Source organism: Notamacropus eugenii, chromosome 2, assembly GCF_028372415.1.
Source record: "Notamacropus eugenii isolate mMacEug1 chromosome 2, mMacEug1.pri_v2, whole genome shotgun sequence".
In the NCBI taxonomy this organism is placed as follows: Eukaryota; Metazoa; Chordata; class Mammalia; order Diprotodontia; family Macropodidae; genus Notamacropus; species Notamacropus eugenii.
The window spans coordinates 41,387,980-41,406,412 of record NC_092873.1 but is presented as its reverse complement, the minus strand read 5'-3'; the positions used below and the strand labels follow the sequence as shown (position 1 = coordinate 41,406,412).

The window sequence follows — 18,433 nt, the reverse complement described above, 5'->3', positions numbered from 1 at the left end:
CAGTGGAGAATGCCACCAATCTCAGATGATGGACTTGGAATGACACACATCTTTGGACACCTCCAATAGGGGAAATTTGTTTATTTGACTTGTGTCTATTTATTACCAGGGTTTTGGTTTTCTTTTTATTTGTCAGGAGTGGGGGGAGATGAGTAGAAGGTGAGAGGGGAAAAAAACAAATTTCTGGTAATTGAAGTTTTTTTATTTGAATTTAAAAGATAATTGAAATATAAATATAAATAAATTGAAATTTAATTTTTAAAAGAAAAAATAAAAATACAAGAAATAATCATTTTTGTTTATTTATTTATTTTTAGATTTCAACATTCATTTCCACAAAATTTTGAGTTACTAATTTTCTCCCCTCCCCCCACCCCATAGTACCTTGCATTCTGATTACCCCTTCCTCCAATCAGCCCTCCCTTCTATCGCACCCCACCCTTCTCTGATCCCCATCTTCTCTCCTTTCCTGCAGGGCAAGATAGATTTCTATACCCCATTACCTGTATTTCTTGTTTCCCAGCTATATGCAGTAACAATTCTCAACATTTGTTGCTAAAACTTTGAATTCCAACTTCTCTCCCTTCCTCCCTCCCCACCCCTCCCCACTGAGAAGGCAAGCAATTCAATAAAAGCTATGTATGTGTCATCTTGCAAAAGACTTCCATAATAATCATGTTGTGTAAGACTAGTTATATTTCACTCCATCCTACCCTGTCCTCCATTTATTCTATCCTCTCATTTGACCTTGTCCCTTCCCAAAAGTGTTTACTTCTAATTACTCCCTTCTCTCATTTGCCGTCCCTTCTATCAACCCCCTCACCCCACTTGTCCCCTTCTCCCCTACTTTCCTGTAGTATAAGACAGATTTTCATACCAAATTGAGTGAGCATGTTATTCCCTCCTTAGGCCATACGTGAAGAGTAAGCTTCAATTTTCCCCTCTCACCTCCTCCCTTTTCTCCTCCATTGAAGATTTTTCTTATCTCTTTTATGAGTGATTATTTGCCCCATTCCATTTCTCCCTTTCTCCTCCCAGTGTATTCCTCTCTCTCACCCCTTAATTTTATTTTTTATAGATATCACCCCTTCTGATTCAACTCAACCTATGCTCTGTGTGTGTGTGTGTGTGTGCAATTCCTCCACCTACCAAATACTGAGAAGAGTCTCAAGAGTTACAAATATTATCTTTCCATGTAAGAATGTAAACAGTTCAGCTTTAGAAAGTCTTTTATGGTTTGTCTTTCCTATTTACCTTTTCAAGCTTCTCTTGATTCTTGTGTTTGAAAGTCAAATTTTCTATACAGTTCTTGTCATGCTGAAAAACATGAATGCTTGAAAGTTCTCTAAATCGTTGAATGATCATTTATTCCCCTGAAGTATTATATTCAGTTTTGCTGGATAGGTGATTCTTGGTTTTAATCCCAGTTCTTTTGACTTCTGGAATATCCTAATCCAAGCCTTTCATTCCTTTAATGTAGAAGCTGCCAGATCCTGTGTTATCCTGACTGTATTTCCACAGTACTCAAATTGTTTCTTTCTAGTTGCTTACAATATTTTCTCCTTGACCTGGGAACTCTGAAATTTGGTCACAATATTCCTAGGAGTTTCTCTTTTCAGATCTGTAGTGGATGGCCTATGTCCCCATGTGGCTCAGTGATGTGGTGAAGAAGAAAGACACGGGTAGGTGAGTGAAGATAGGGCAACTCCATTTATTGATCTGAGGGTCAGGGTATTTATAGACAGAAACTGCAAGCTTATGTGACATTCTACTCATCTCCTGTCCTAGTGATTTGGCCAGTCTTATTGTTTTAAAAACTGTTAGTCTAGAGGGCATCTATTTTACATATTCCTTGCACTATGTAGTTCTCTTGTGTATCTCACAGAGACAGCAACATCCAGGGGGCATGGAGAGCCATTACAGATGATAATAAGCACAGTCTCAAAGAACAGTTTCCCTGAAGGTCTATCTTGAACTTGCCAACAGCACTCCATCCTGGCCCTCAACAATTTTCCCCCCCCCCACTTTTTTTTTTGGCTGTAACCAGGGATAAGGTACTTGGGTACCATGAGAGAGAAGGCACCTATAAATAGGTGACTGATACAGAAAAACAAAGGGATAGGGGCAATATAGCCATGAGCCAATGGAACAGGGATATAAAGGAATTTGTAAAAATTATTTGCAAAATAATCCCAAATCACACTTGCAGCTTTATTGGGGTCAAGATTTCCCTTGGAGGCTTGATCTATACTATTAGCAATCTGATTAAGATATTCAATATGCAAAGCAAGACTACTATTCCCCATATCCCATTCAAATGATTTCTAATCATAGTCCAATTATATAGAGAGCTATTATAACAGACAGCAGTAACACAAATAGAAATGAATCTATAATCACATCTCACGGAAAATCTTGTTTCAAGAACATCCACTTGGTTTCCTACCACCACAATAGTTTTCCTTAAAGCATCTATTAAATGGTATGTATGGATAAACCCACTGATACTGAGGAAGCCAATGCTGCCACAAAGCTTACAGTGCATAAAATAATGCAACTTATACATATTTTCTGCCTTACTTTCAACAATAACTGATCAAAAGTTTGATCAGATACAGACATATACCAGCCTTTACTTTTGATAGGCATTAAAGCAAACCTAGGACACATAATTACAGATGTAATGCTAGTATTAACTGTATGAAAAACAATGTATTCAGTGACAGTACAATTAAAGCATGTTATTTCCCAATCATAAAAGCAAAAAAAATTTTTCTGTCTATATCAATTTGTTTCTCAAAAACCTTTGACCCATATCCTACCATAATTACCTCCTGTATCTTCCCTCCTCATTTCACCACCCTAACCCAAGGCTGATTATGTATAAAAATCCATCCATCTCCCTCTTGATCAGTTCCTACTGCTACAGTGGTCAGCTGGAGGGTGCCTAGAAGCAGAATGAGTGGCTTCATTGTGCAGTCAGTCCAAGGTTCCTCGTGATAGTGGTTTATCTTCTCCAATGTATGGCAGAGGTCAGATGTTTCTTTCCGGTATCCAGATCATTTCTTCACTATTTCCTGTGGAAATACAAGCATACCCTCACCTCCATGTTAACACAGGGCATGTCTTTGTGATGTTCCATTTCACCTTTACTTTTTTCCAATCAGTAAGGTGTGTTTTGCCTTTTTGAAACTCTTTTTGAGCAGGCATAAGCCTCTCTCTATCTGGTGTCAGGTATACAACACCATGTCAACCCTTCTTATTCTTTTGCCTTCTTCTCCTTCTTTCTTTGGCTTTTGGAGGAGTTTTTATGTCATGATTGTGATGTTCTACAATGGTCTGACCAGTAGGATTATATGAGATGCCAGTTATATGCTGTATTCTGTATGACAGACGGAACTTAGTAAGGGCTTGACTAGTTTAAGCTGGACCATTATCTGTTTTTATAATTTGTGGAATACCTAGAGTTGCAAAACAACTGAACAGATGATCAATAACAAGTTTGGTTGATTCCCCAGTCAATGAAGTGGCAATAGTATAACCTGAATATGTGTCCATAGTCACATGAAGGTATTTATTCCTTCCAAATTCTGGGATGTGTGTGACATCCATTTGCCATATTTCAAGAGGATTGCATCCTCGAGGATTGATGGATGTATTTGATGGAGCTGGCAAAAACGGAATGCAATGTGGACAAGACTTTACTACAGTGCTTCTTGCCTGCTCTCTAGTAATGTGAAATTGCCTGAGAAGCATGGAAACTGACTGATGAAATTGGTTGTAGGAATGCTGTGCTTCTAAAACTGTCAGTGTGAGCAAGCTGTCTGTGTGTCTATTTCCCTCTAAAATAGGCCCTGGCAGTTGTGTATGAGATGGGACCCAAGATCTTTTGGGGTAAGGGATGAAGGTCTCAGTCTCTGGAATTGCTTCCTGCTGAGATTGGATGTAGAGCTGTCCCTGAGCCTCAATGGGTCCTGTTCAAGGGATACATAGCCTGAGTAGTTATCTGGAAGTTGATGGCTTGCACTCTGGAAAAGACAAATCTGGCATGGAGGTCAGACAAAGATCAAACAGGCACAAAAGGAGTATAAATAAAAGACAATTTCCCTGGCATAACAGACAAAGGAAGGCCACACTAGGCCAAGGGCAACAGATTTGAATATGAAAGGCCAGACTAAATGGGAAGATTCAGGAAGACCTGGCTACAAATTTGAGTATGAAAAGCCAGGTTAAGTGACGAGATTCAAGGGGAGTTCAGGGAGGTTGCCAGAGTCTGAACTCCATCATTCAGACTGCTTCACTTTCCTTTATATTCCTACCATAGACAAGATAGCTCACAAGTTATCATTCTTCACTAGCATAATTGTATTGTCTTAAACAAAAGAGATGTCAAACTTGAACCTTACAACTGAATACATGTACATCGTTGTTTTACAGGCCAGCTTCTCCCTCTCTGACTACATTCCCTTTGGAAGAAAAACTTGTTAATAAGTTCAAACACTAATTTCAACCCCTGCCCAGGCCATGGAATGACCACAAATTCAGATCAAAACAGCAAAATCTCCTCTGCTTTATAGATCATCACATATCAATTTATCAATTACACTGTCTTGAAAATGAAAATTTAGTAGGCTTTACAAGAAAGATTGTTTTAAAATATTTCTTCTGAAATAAAATTTTATAAAGAAAATTAGCTGAAAACCTTTAAAATGAGTCTTCTCACTTTGAAACAAAAATACACCTTTAAAATTAAAATCCATTCAAACTTAGTTGGTATAAAAGTGTCCTTAAGTAATATGAATTCCCAAAGTATTAGAACCAAATTCTCAATTATCACAGAATTCCTAGATAACACAAAATGCTTTAGTCACAAAGGTGCAATAGAATCTCCCCACAGTAAGAGACTGATTACAGAAAAACACTGCTGCTCATAAAATCCTTTTAAACAAGGGCAACATCTTAGGTGAGTCTTAAGTAGTCTACTTAAATTGGTGAACATGCTCTAATTTCAGATAAAAATAATATTAGATTTCCTGGTAAGATTACACAAAAGGGGCTCACATGCTTTGGTGGTCACTTACTATTGATCATAGAAATTTGCTATATAGAAAGAGAAAGCAGGGACATGGGACAGAGCAAATACGACAGAATAAAACATCCTTGACTCTGTTTGAATTCAGATAAGAGTAAAATTCTCCAATTATGTAGTATCTGTTTCATAGCCAGACTCAGGAATAGTCAGGTGGCAAATACTCCCTTTGAGTAGATTGTGGCATTTCTTTCAAATCAGATACTGTTTTAATTCAAACTCGGAACAAAAACATTTATAGTCTCAAATGTCTTTAGCCTTAAACAGTATGCAAAATTCACTAATCAGCTCAGTCAGATAGTCATTTCTATTCTCATGGAGTTGCAGTAAGCAATAAAGATTTACCAGGACTCATATGGATAAGGGAATTCCATTTAAGATCTTTTCCTTTTCAAATTTAAAACTTGTCCTGATGTAAAAGTCAATTGCCAAAAATCCTCTTCATAAGGGGGCAGAGCCAAGATGGCAGAGTAGAAAGGCACACATATGCAGGCTCTCCTCATACAGTCCATAAAAAACCTGTAGAGAGGGACTCTCAACAAATTCTGGAGCAGCAGAAGTGGAGAACAACAGAGTGGGGGAGATTTCCAGCCCAGGGTGACCTGAAAGGCCCATGGGAAACATCTGTTGCACAGGACGTGGAGTGGAGCCCAGCCCAGCCTTGGCCTCGTGGCCAAGGGAACAGCCCTCAGGGGCAGAATCTCCAGTCACAGAATCTCCAGTCGGGAATCTCCAGTCCCAGAAGCAAAGGTTCCCAGATCCCTCAACCCACAGGCGCCAAAGGTCAGTGAAGGGGCTTTTTTAGCTGGCCAGGAAGGGAGAAGGGCCTTCCCATACCTCTGACAGCAGGCAGCTGCCTCAGAGGCCACATCGCAGGTGCAGCAGCTAAATGCATTGTTGGATCGTAAAAACTCTGGGGGCAATGAGGAGCTGATTCTTGCCTCCGCCCTGTGTGGAGGCCCTCGGGGAGCTGGTCTTTCTCTTACACTGAATGGTGGCCCTGCCCATGCAGCTTATCTGAAAATCAGCCCCCACTGCTGACTTGGCGGAACTGGAGGCCAGGTGACTGTGTAGAGGAAACCCTGCTAAGATTCCAGGCACAAAAATTTCTCTCTGCGTCCAGACCAGTACATGCTTGATTGTGCCACCTTGGAGGAACTGAGATCTTACATATTCCCAGAGTATTCCCTACTCTTGACAAAAATCCTCGCCATTTATTACAACTTCTGAGCATGTCCTATTCATTTTTTATAATTTGCATAAGCCAATAACGTTTCTTTCTCAGGGGGCTGATGACTCTACCCCACAGGGATGGTTTCCAGGGGCCTTAGCAATTTTACAAAATAAAGGAGATTGGTACCTCACTTATGCCTGCACTTACCCGCAAGCATACAGGAGGACTGTTCTGAATGGGCAGAACTAATCTAAACAGAGTTTTCATTCAATTCCTTTCTTTCCACATACAGTAATCATTTAACTATTTTAGGTTTAGCATTAAAACAGTAACTCCAAATAGCTTAAGTTAACAATCTTACAACTTTTAAAATGAGAGCCAAATGGTTTTAACTGAAACTTCTTTAACAGGCAAAGGTGAAAATACCTGGTTTTCTAAATGGCAATTACAAAAAAACAAAATATTATAGGACAAACTTAGCAAGACTGAAAAAATTCTAAATAACATAGCGGGTTTTACACAATTTTCCCAACATCTTTTAGGTTCAACAAAATTCAGATTAGAAATTGGTTTGTCTAATAATGTTTCTGGATTACAGGGGTTAATCAATTTTTACAATACAAGACTATTACAATTTAGAAGCACAACAGTAACACAAATAGTGAACCTTAGGTGTCAAATATTTCCAAACCATGACATATAAATATTAACGGAAGACTGGGCTTCCTAAATGTAGGGGCTGGTTGGCTTGTGATCTCATACTGCTGTGGCCCAACCCCTACTCTCAGGGAGGGTAAATTAAATTCCCTACTATTCTTTAGCATTCTCTTCCCTTGATCTAATCTGGGATGATAAGAGTTATCTTTAGCAGTCCTAACTATTCACTGCAGCCTTAGCTGGATAATCAGAGTCGGGACTTCAGGGCAAAAGAAAAGTCTTAATGGTTCTAACCTTTACTCAAGTAAATTTTACTTCTGTGTCCACTCCTTAGGAACTTCTTTGAAAGAGAGGGCTTTTGAATCTATCAGCTGAAGTGTGGGAGACTTCTGGACAACTATCCAGTGGCACCAAGTCCCCTCCTTTCTATTGAAGAGTTCTAAAGCTTTATTTATCTCTGAGGTGTCTCTTTTTCAGATCTATGCATTTTTCCAATTTGCCTTAGTGCCAAATAATATAACTAATTCTGACCTGTCTTAAACATCCAATTAGGAGTGACATGTTTCACTTAAAATATGACCAGAATAACCACTTTTTGGTTATTTCCCATTATACAAAAACTTCTCTTTTAGGTGAGGCATGACATAATTAAAATGCTAGTCAATCTGCCTCTCTGATATGAGGGAAAAGGTTTCCCTTATTTCTTCTTGTCTTTCTCTCCACCTTCACAACCTGGCCAGGGTTAAAAGATAGAAAGAGAGAGAGAATTTTACCAACAACTTTCCAACAATTTCCAAAACTTTTATGCTTTCCTTAAAACTGCATATATGTTATTTCCTTGTATACCTTATCTGAAATAGCCTTTAGCAACATAAGATTAGTTTCTCTCTTTCTTTCTCCCATTCTCCTCCCTGATGCTGCAGTCATCAGAGAGAAGGGACAAAGGGAAAGGAAAGAGAAAACATGGGAAAGAGATTAACACACAAACACACTCACAGACAACATACAGAGACAGAATACATATACGGACAATAAAAAAGAATTCAACAACCGAGAAAAGATCAAAAACTAAGAAAAGATTATCAGAAATCCTCTGCACAGATTAGACCTTTGGCTTGATTTCTTTTACTTTGTTCCAAACATACTTTATGAAATTCAAATTTCCAAATTAAATAATCTCCTTCAAGAGTGGTTTTATCTAAATTACACTAAGCAGTGGGGCATAGGGCTGTCTGAGAAATGCTATCTAGAAGAGACTGAATGTAAGGATTACTTGGTTCATAATTGATTGCCCCTTGTTTTAATTCCTTCATAAATTTAAAATCCAGAGGGATGAATTCTCTTGCAACTCCTCCTGGATTATTGGGATCTGGGGTTTCTGGAGGAGTATAGAATGGCAGCGTTTCTGTGGGAGCCAAAGGTTCCAGGGGTGCTGAGGCTTCCTCTGACCAGAAATACAGCTCTTCTCCCCCTTCCTCCTTCTCTGCATCTGCCCCACCTGAGTATTTCTACCCTTAAAAGTATCTGGCCCATTGTTAACCTTACTTTTGCTATTTACCTGTCAGTTTTTATTTCTTATGAACAGAATCTGCTTTTTGATTCTGTTAACACAATAAGTTCTACCCATAAGCCTCTAATTGCTGAGATTTTACTGTGTCTGCATGTACCTTGGATAAAGTGAAATGCCCCTGCAGGGGTTCTTTGAGGCTTCCCCTTACCTTAGTTGCTTTGTCACAACTCGGAGCTCCTTCCCAGGGGGCCATTCACCGAAAGATGAGTCCCGTTGCTGGGTCAGGTCCCTGTTCAGGTGCCAGATGTAGTTGATGTCCTGTATCCCCACGTGGCTTGGTGACAGCAGTAAAAAAGAAAGACACATGGGCAGGCAAGAGAAGATAGGGCAACTTTGTTTATTGATCTGAGGGTCAGGGTATTTATAGATGGAAAATGCAAGTCTATGTGACATTCTACTCATCTCCCGTCCTAGTGATATGGCCATTCTTATTGTTTTAAAAACTGTTAGTCTAGAGGGCATCTATTTTACATATCCCTTGTATTCTGTAGTTCTCTTGCTTATCTCACAGAGACAGCAACATCCAGGGGGCATGGAGAGCCATTCCAGATGATAATGAGCACAGTCTCAAAGAACAGTTTCCCTGATAGTCTATCCTGAACTTGTCAACCACACTCCATCCTGGCCCTTAACACGGATCTCTTTCAGGAGGTGATTGGTGGAGTCTTTCAATATTTATTTTGCCCTCTGGCTCTAGAATACCAGGGCAGTTTTCCTTGACAATTTCATGAAAGATGATGTCTATGCCCCTTTTTTGATCATGGCTTTCGGATAGTCCCATAATTTTTAAATTGTCTCTCCTGGATCTATTTTCCAGGCATTTTTCCAATGAGATATTTCACATTATCTTCTATTTTTTCATTCTTTTAGTTTGGTTTTGTAATTTCTGGGTTTCTCATAAAGTCATTAGCTTCCATCTGCTCCACTCTCATTTTTAAAGAACTATTTTCTTCAGTGAGCTTTTGAACCGCCTTTTCCATTTGGCTAATTCTGCTTTTTAAAGCCTTCTTCTCCTCATTGGCTTTTTGGAACTCTTTTTCCTATTGAGTTAGCCTCTTTTTAAAGGTGTTATTTTCTTCAGCATTTTTTGGGTCTCCTTTAGCAAGCTGATGACTCACTTTTCAAACTCTTCCATGGTCTGAGACCATTGCATATTTATTTTGGAGGTACTGGATGCAGAAGTCCTGGCTTCTTCTGACAGTATGCGCTGTTCTTCCTCATCAGAAAGGATGGAAGAAAATACCTGTTCACGAAAATAGTAACCTTCTATAGTCTTATTTTTTCCCTTTTTTGGGCATTTTCCCAGTCAGTTACTTGGCCTCTGAATCTTTTGTAAAAAGGAGGGTCCTAGTGCTCCTCCTCACCCAAGGACCATGCTCAGGGCTGGGATTCAGATCAGCTGCTCAATTCCCCCAGGGGCTTTAGGTGAAGTGCTTCACAAAAGGACTCTGCAGCTGCTGCCACCACTGCTGCCACCACCACTACTGTCACTGCTGCCTGGGGCTGGTGTTGGGGGGGACCCTGCTCCCCTCTTGCCTAGTTGGGAAAGCTCTCTCACTGACCTTTGAAGTTTTATTTGGCACTTGTGGGTGAGGGATCTGAGACCCTCTGCTGCTACTGGGAATTCTGCCCCAGAGGCCTGTTCTGGTTCTGTTCCTCCCAGTGCCAGTGCTGCACAGCCACGGCTGGGCTCTACTCTGCTCCATGTCCTGTGCAATAGACCTTTCCTGTCGGCATTCCAGGTTACCTTTGACTGGAAATCTCTTTCACTCTGTCGTTCTGGGACTCTTGCTGCTCTAGAATTTGTTGAGAATCATTTTTTACAGGTATTTTATGGGTTGTGGGGGAAGAGCTAAAGTATGTGAGTCTTTCTACTCCACCATCTTGGCTCTGCTCCTCTAAATAATCATTTTTAACACAGTACATATCATGTTATAAAATAATTCCAACTTCTGGTCATGTGATGCTTCCTTTAAAGCATTGACAAGATAGACCACAAACCATTCTTTTTTTTAAATATTAACCAATTGGAACAAGAATAATATTAACTAAATATGCTAACTTCACAATCCCTTGACTTGATTAGAATTAAAAGATCCTAACTAATTGTTATTGGTCCAAAATCCTAAGCCTAGTACTTTAACCTTAGACTTACGTCTTCACCTCAGATGTTCCCCTATCAACCCATTTTTATTAGATCTGGTAATATGCTTACAAAACTTCTGATTATAAGACATTGCCATTAAGAGTAGGGACAAATCTGGAACAGTTTCCCTCACCACATTAATTCCAAGCAGGAGTAGATTGTCAACTGGCATTTAGCCAGGCTTAAAGTCTGCCAGATGTCAGTGGGGAAATTGAGTCAGGAGAATCCTACCTCAGTTCAGGTGGAACATTCATTCTTCCAACTTTCCTGTGAGATCACTCTTTTGCAGTTCATACCAGCATCTTGCAGTTTCCCTAGCATCATTGATCAGTGGCTCAGACAGCCTTTCTTACTATCAACATGTAGAGTTAGACTCAGAAGAACAGTCAGTTAATAATCCCATAAAATATTAAAATAGGAAACTTCAATAATCATTTTCAGATATGACTATAATTTCACATTGGCTGAGAAACAGCTTTAAGGCAAGTCTTAAGTAGCTTGCATGTCTTTCTATACTTGTTCTAGTTCCTGATTAAATGACCATCATAAAATCAAATTTACCACTAAAATCACAAATTATTGTTCTAATAGATTTACATCTTTTCCCCAAGCTTCTCTATCCCTTTCTAAGCATGCTCAGTCTAAAAGAATGAGTTACACATATGATAAGTTCTAACACTAACTTCAACTTATGTTCGTGAAATGAATTCAAATGAAAAGAGAAACATTAAACTTTTCCATCATTGCAAAAGTATTATCAGAGGTTACCTGCCTCTAAGAAACTTGGACTGAAATTCTTTTCCCCAAACTGAAGATGTCTCTGATTTAGTCTCAGTAATTAATTCAGTCTATTGTATGAATACCCAACTGATTTTACATCACTTTGAAATCTACAAGGACCTCATGTTTTTGTCCCATTTATCTAAAGGGCCCTGGAAAACCTCACCTTGAAAGCTCCTTGGATTTCTCCACTTGATCCGGCTCTCTTGAGGCCCATAAGCTTTTCCCTATAACCAAATCGTTATTCTACTTCCAACCCTTAATTCTATCAATTAAAATCTCCAAGCTACTGGCCACTCCCATCAAGACCATCCCTGGGACCCTGAGACCACCTGGGGTCACCCCTGGAAAAGAATGTAGTATTTCAGGGATTTTATCTTTCATGAGACTATATGAGTACTAATTTAAACTGTCTGCTTTGACTTACAGAAACAAGCCATAAAGATGAAAAACAAGAACCAAATTAGATATCACCTCCACCTTATAGCCAGACTCAGAAATAGTCAAGTGGGATAATATTCCTTTTCAGAGGAACACCATGGAGAAAATGAGCCAGAAGGATCCCATTCCAGGCTGAGGACAGGATTATCCCTAAGGGAAACTTCTGCCTGTAACAAATTAACTTACAAATATAAATTTGGTAGGCCTTCCAAAAATCATACAAAAGATTTTACAAAACATTTCTTCACACAACAAATATTTTCCTCTTAAAAACAATTTATAATTTATCACAAAACCTTCTTAAGCCTAACTGACAAATATTATAAGAAAAAAATCTAAAACCAAGGCCTTTGCATAATTACCAAGTTTCCTTTCACTAACATAATTTTGTAAATCCTTGATTTACAGCAAAAGCAATTTTAGTTAAAACTTCCTTCTTAATAGCAGAAATAAACTTTTTAACATACTTCATACATTCTTAGATGAAACAGGCTTGAAAATCACACACACACACATACACACACACACACATATATAAAATATTCAAGGATTCTCATTTTCTCCATAGGAATTCTACAACACAGAAATTCACAACCCATTCATCTTTTTTTAACAATACAATTCCTAATAAAACAACATTTAGATAAATTACATTTTCAGCAATATACCTTATTATATATTTAAAACTTGAAGCAACCCATTATCCAGTAAGGTAAATGCATTTCCACATCATCTTGCACAGAAATTCATCTCCCCACCAACACGTGGACACACTATATCACCTGATAATCATTTAATATAACTTTTTGATTATAAAAATTTGCTATAAAAGTAAAAGTGGAACAATGTTATATATCTTAACAGAAGGAAAGAATCTCCTTAACTCTGCTCAGTTCCAGGAATGAATCAGTATCTGACAGCCAATCTTGTGGTCACTGGGTGCTGAAAGCAGGGTTTAGGAGTAATCAAATGGGAAATTTTCCCTTTTCAGAAAGCACATAGCAAAATTGGGAAACAGAGTTAGGACGATCCTAGTTATGTCATGTCCAAGGTCTTCAAAACTCTCCCCAAATATCTGCATTTAGCAACCCTCAGTCTGCAGTCAATTGACTTTATAATGACTTAGACAACTATTCCTGTAATCAGAGCTTAAAACAAAAGTAAATTGTAGTCCCATAAAGTCTTAAATAACAAGCAAATGATAGCTTGGTATCCTTACACATAGGGTCATCTCCAATTTGATTGAGCTATTAATTGTCAAATCAAGTTACATGATTTTTCTGTCTCCTTAAAATACTTCCTCACAATGGAGCCAAGATGGTGGAGTAGAAAGATGCACATACACTAGCTCTTACCCCATAGCCCATAAAATACCTGTAAAGAAGAACTCTCAACAAATTCTAGAGCAGCAGAAGCCATAGAACAACGAAGTGGAAGAGATTTCTAGCCCAGAGTGACCTGAAAGACCAACGGGAAAGGTCTGTCACACCAGACGTGGAGCAGAGCCCAGCCCAGCCTTGGCCACAAGGCACTGGGAGGACCAGAACAGAGCAGGCTTCAGGGACAGAATCTCCAGGGGCAACGCAGATCTCTCAATACATAGGCACTAAAGGTCAGTAAGAGGGTTTTTGCGGCTGGCCAAGAAGGGAGCAGTGTGTCCCCATAACTCAGGCCTCCTCAGGTGGCAGTGATGGAGGCAGCAGTAGACAGTCTCCCAAGGCAGGCAGCAACCTGCATCCATTGTTGAAGGTCTCATGGTAAAGCCCCTGAGGGAACTGAGCCCTGTGTGACAGCCCTGCCCCCACCTGAGCAGCTGATCTTAATCTCACACTGAAAAGGGCCCTGCCCCTGCCTAAAGCCCCTGAGAGATTGGAGCAGCTCATCTGAATCTCAGCCCCCAGTGCTGGTTTGTGGGAACTGGAGGTGAAGTGGTGGTGGAGAGGAAACTCAGAAGTCAAGTAACTAGCTGGGAAAATACCCAAAAAAGGGGAAAAAAATAAGACCGTAGAAGGTTACTTTCTTGGGGAACAGGTGTCTTCCCCCATCCTTTTGGATGATGAAGAGCAAGGCATATTGTTGGAGGAAGTCAAGACTCAAGTAATAGAAGAGCTTGAAAAACGAGTTAGCAGCTTATTAAAGGAGAACCAAAAAAATGCTGAGAAAAATAATACCTTTAAAAAGAAGCTAACTCAATTGGAAAAAGAGGTCCAAAAAGCCAATGGGGAGAAGGAGGATTTAAAAAGCAGAATTAGTATTGTGTTAAACCCTTTACAAGTGTTATCTCCTTTGATTGTCACAACATCCCTGACAGTTAGGTATTATTATTATTATATCCATATTATAGATGAGGAAGCTGAGGGAAACAGGGCTTGTGACTTGCCCAGGGTCACACAGCTAGTAAGTGTCTGAGGCCAGATTTGAACTCTTGAGTCCAGGTCCATCCCTTTAACCAATGAACCACCTAGATGGTTGGACACAAAGAAAAGGGGTCACAATCTAATTGAGAGAAGACAGAAGCTGAGTGATCATCCAAATCTAACGGGAGGATACAATGTGGGGTGCAAAGAATGCTGGTCCTTTGGTCAGAGGTTTAAATCATGACTCTCCTTCTTACTACCTGCAAAATGGGAGACTAGGAAAGAATCAAGAGGGGCAGACCATCTGCCTTTTAGAGCTGAACAAACAGACCCAGAGGGCTTAAACCACTTGCCCAGGCCATGTTGCTAACAAGTAGATTTGGTCCAATTCACTTGCATATCATGGCATCACTCTGCTGATGCCATGGTCCTCCTTGAGAATTAAGGAAAAACCACAACCTCTGTGAGCAGAAAGAGGAGTCTCCCCACTGGGCACCCAAAAGAAAGTGGCCAGTTGGCCCACAGAGCTTTTGTCTCGTCTAGTCTCATCTTGTCTAGTCTTGTCTAGTCTTTTCTTGTCTTGGCTAGTCTTGTCTTGTCTAATCTTGTCTTGTCTTTCTTTCTAATCTAGTCTTTTCTGATTCTGTCTTGTCTTGTCTTATCTAGTCTTATCTGGTCCAGTTGTCTTGTCTAGTGTTGTCTTCACTTGTCTTGTCTTATCTCTGTCCACAAAGGGTAACATCCTCTTTCCTGCAGGTGTTCTACCCAAAGGAATACAAATTTTGATAGCTGAAATTTTTTTTCTTAAGGACCAGGCTTTACACGCAAATTCATTGATTGGAAAACAATGGATTACAGGTGAAGCCTCAGTTGGTCATTGTTTGGGCCCTGACTGACTGAGAGGAAATTTAAGTAGTTTCTGTTTGGGCCTGAACCCCTGATGGCCATTCATTCCCAGACTGATCATTTTTCTCTTTTTTTTGACTAGGTAAAGAGACAGAAAGAAGGCACAATCCCTGCTCCCAATGATCAGAACCACACCCATTGGTTCTAAGTGGATGGGGGGCTGTTCATTGTTTGTATTTTCATTCTTCTCCACTGGCTCATCCAGGATCCACTGGGAAAGGCTGGCAATCACATAGTCAACTTCTTCCAATAAGTAAATGCACTCTTGATAGAGTGAGGATTGCTTGCTCTGTGACAGCAATGGCATTCAGGGTAAAATCAGAGTCTCTGGGCCTCAGAGACCTCTTCCCCAACCTTCTTATTTTATACAATGACAGAATGGAGACCAAGGAAGGTGAAGGGATTGACCCATCATCACACAGGGAGCAATTACCAATGGCAGGACTTGAACCCAAGTTGTCAGGTTGTAGAATCTCTTTGTTTTTACATTTTACCAAAAGGTACCAGATTCCACTCCCCAAATAAGAGGCAGAGAGTCAAGTCAAAAACCTCTAGGACAATTGCCTATCTGCTTACAAGCCCCCTGAATGCCAGCTCTCTGTTAACTGGGTCATGGCTCCTAAACACGAAGTCTTAGGAATGGATATCAACTATGTACATCAGGTTGTAAAAGGACCTGTGAAGGTAGTGGGCTATCACTGAATGGTAAGAAAGCATGATTGTGACTGTTGGGACAAGTCATTTCCTTTCATCTTCTGGAAACTGAGGGGTCAGACTAGGGCAACTCTGAGATCTCTCCCAGGTCTACTCTTGGCTTGGCTTGGTTGGCTGGAAGACCACTCAGGAGCCCAGGAGGCCAAGATTTCTGAGTGCCCTTCTTGCTCTGACTACTGTGAATCTCTGCCTGGATTTCAATGCCCTCCCCTCTACAAAGTACAATCATCTCTCTCCCTCAGACCCAGCCCTTTGCTCAGGCCAAGCCCCAATCTGCACTTATTCTGGCCTCCACATCTTTGCTCTATTTCCTTTCTGTGTGGAATCCCCTTCCCATTCCTCTCCTGTTCCATTCTTTTGAGTCCTACCCTCCCCCATCCTCCTCAAAGTCATTGCAAATGACTTCCCCATGCATTCTTCCCTCCATTCTGAATTTGCCCTAAAGTCTATGCCCCTACTAGTGCCACTGCAGTTTACCCTATGGCTTTGTATTTAGAGGGTCATAGGATTTTCAGCTTGAAGGGGCCATTCTCTGACTGTAAACCTTCTTTCCCCAGTTCAACCCTAAGCTCTTTGAGGGCAGATGTGGTTTGCCCCTATCCCTCTGGCATGTCCCATAGTCCCTAGGATGGGCTCCTGGTTAAGGTTGGGCTCTTGGATTGAATCACTAATTTGTGGAGATGAGAATACAGGGCTCCAGTAATTTCCCCTTCTCTCTCCTTCACCATCCTTTTGAGGTTTTCCAGTTGCTGGATCCAGAATTTCAAGGGCCAGGTTTTGCCAGAGTCATTCCTTCACCATCCTTTTGAGGTTTTCCAGTTGCTGGATCCAGAATTTCAAGGGCCAGGTTTTGCCAGAGTTGAAGCCAACTCTAGTCTGTTTCATGGTGTGACCAAGCTTACTCATAGTCTCTGAGAAGAAAGGGCCACAAGAGACAGACAGGACTTTTTAGAAAATGAAAGTGAAATGATCAACCTTTCTATTCAGTTCAATCCAAAAAACACTTCTCAGGATGATGTTATACACCAGGTCCTCTATCAAGATGTCAAGACAAAACCCAACACTGGCGCCTGACCTGAAGAGACTTACATTCTACTGAGAGTCTACAATATGTACACAGATGAGAAAAACAAAGGAATTTTGGGGCAGAGTGAGGAACACTAACAACTGAGAAGGATCTGGAAAAACTAGGTGTGGGAGGTGAACACTGAATTGTAATTTCCTGGGAGCTACCCAAAGACATGGAGGTGAGGAAGGAAGGCATGCTAAAGGTAGGGAAGTGCATGTGCAAATGCATGGAGGCAAGAAATGGATAGCATGTGTAGGGAATAGCTTGTATGGGGAGTTGGAATGAAGCATAGAGTATGAGATGGAGATTCATGTGAAATTAGCTGGAAAAACAGACTTCACATTAGGACATCACAGTATCTTGGGAGGAACAGTGAAGTTGGCCAATGGGCATGGACTTATGGAACTTGAGTTCAAAGTTAGAATCTGCTACTCACTCTCTGAGACTTGCCTATAGTCACACAGCTAGTAAGTACAAGAGGCAGGATATGAACTCAGGCTTCTCTAACCCCATGTCCAGTGTTCTCTCTGTTTTCTAAGGAGGATCTCAGAATAAGAAGACAAGTCAGGATCTGAACTCAGACTTTATACCTCCAGATCCAGCCTACATTCCATTATACCCCCCTGGAAAATGCCGGACTAATCCCCTTAGTTTCTAGAAGAAAAGACTGAAGCCCAGAGAGGTAAAGCAATTTGTCCCAGATCACACAACAAGTTTGTGACAGAGCTAGTCTCTCTATTCTCTGTCTGAGGTACTTTCCACCAGGACTTTGCCTTTCTCAAAATACCAACTACTAAGGCACAAGGACAGACAGGCATCCCTCCCTCAACAAATAGCACCAACACACATCAGAATCCAGGTGAGTGGGGACAACTTTGGGGATGGGGGCACCTTCTTGGGACACTGCATCCTGAACATGGCTGCTCATTCTGACGCTCTCTGGCTGTGTGACCTTGGACAGGTCACTTCACTTCTCTGAGACTCAGGGGTGGTCCATTCCACTTTTGGACAGCTCATAGTTGTAGTTGTTCCTTATTTTCAAAGAGGACCAATGAAATGATGTGCCTCTCACAAATACTGTTAATGTATAACAAACTTCCAGAATGACACCAAATGGAATCATAGAATAGCAGTTAGGAGAGACCTGAGCAATCTTGTAGGCTGAAAGCTCCCAATTTGGCTACAAATTTTCTCCAATCTATGTTTACCTCAAATGAGTTTCATAGCCCCAAAGGTGGTTGTGGGTTTGGTCAGCATAGTTTAAATAATATCTGTCTACCCTCTGGCCATATTAATGAAGGAAGCAGCAACTGAGGATATCAACAAAGAGGAATCAAGTTGGGAAAACAATTCTCCAGGGAACTTCAAGTCCAGAGAGATCTCACTTGGGGAGACAACAAGTTGGACAATGATCTGGGAAGTGGGCACAGAAGATACCTCTGTGCATCTAAGCATCATAGGATATTTGCTCTAAAGACATTCTTTCCTCACAGTTTCAAACATTGGTTCCAACACATGTTCATGAATTCA

At 40.5% G+C, this 18,433-nt stretch overlaps 1 pseudogene; it reads right to left on the bottom strand.

The window, feature by feature from the left end:
- The window catches only part of LOC140522614 (aldehyde dehydrogenase, dimeric NADP-preferring-like), a 37,336-nt pseudogene extending 20,585 nt beyond the window's left edge, over window positions 1-16,751 (bottom strand).
- Between the last annotated feature and the right edge of the window lie 1,682 nt (window positions 16,752-18,433).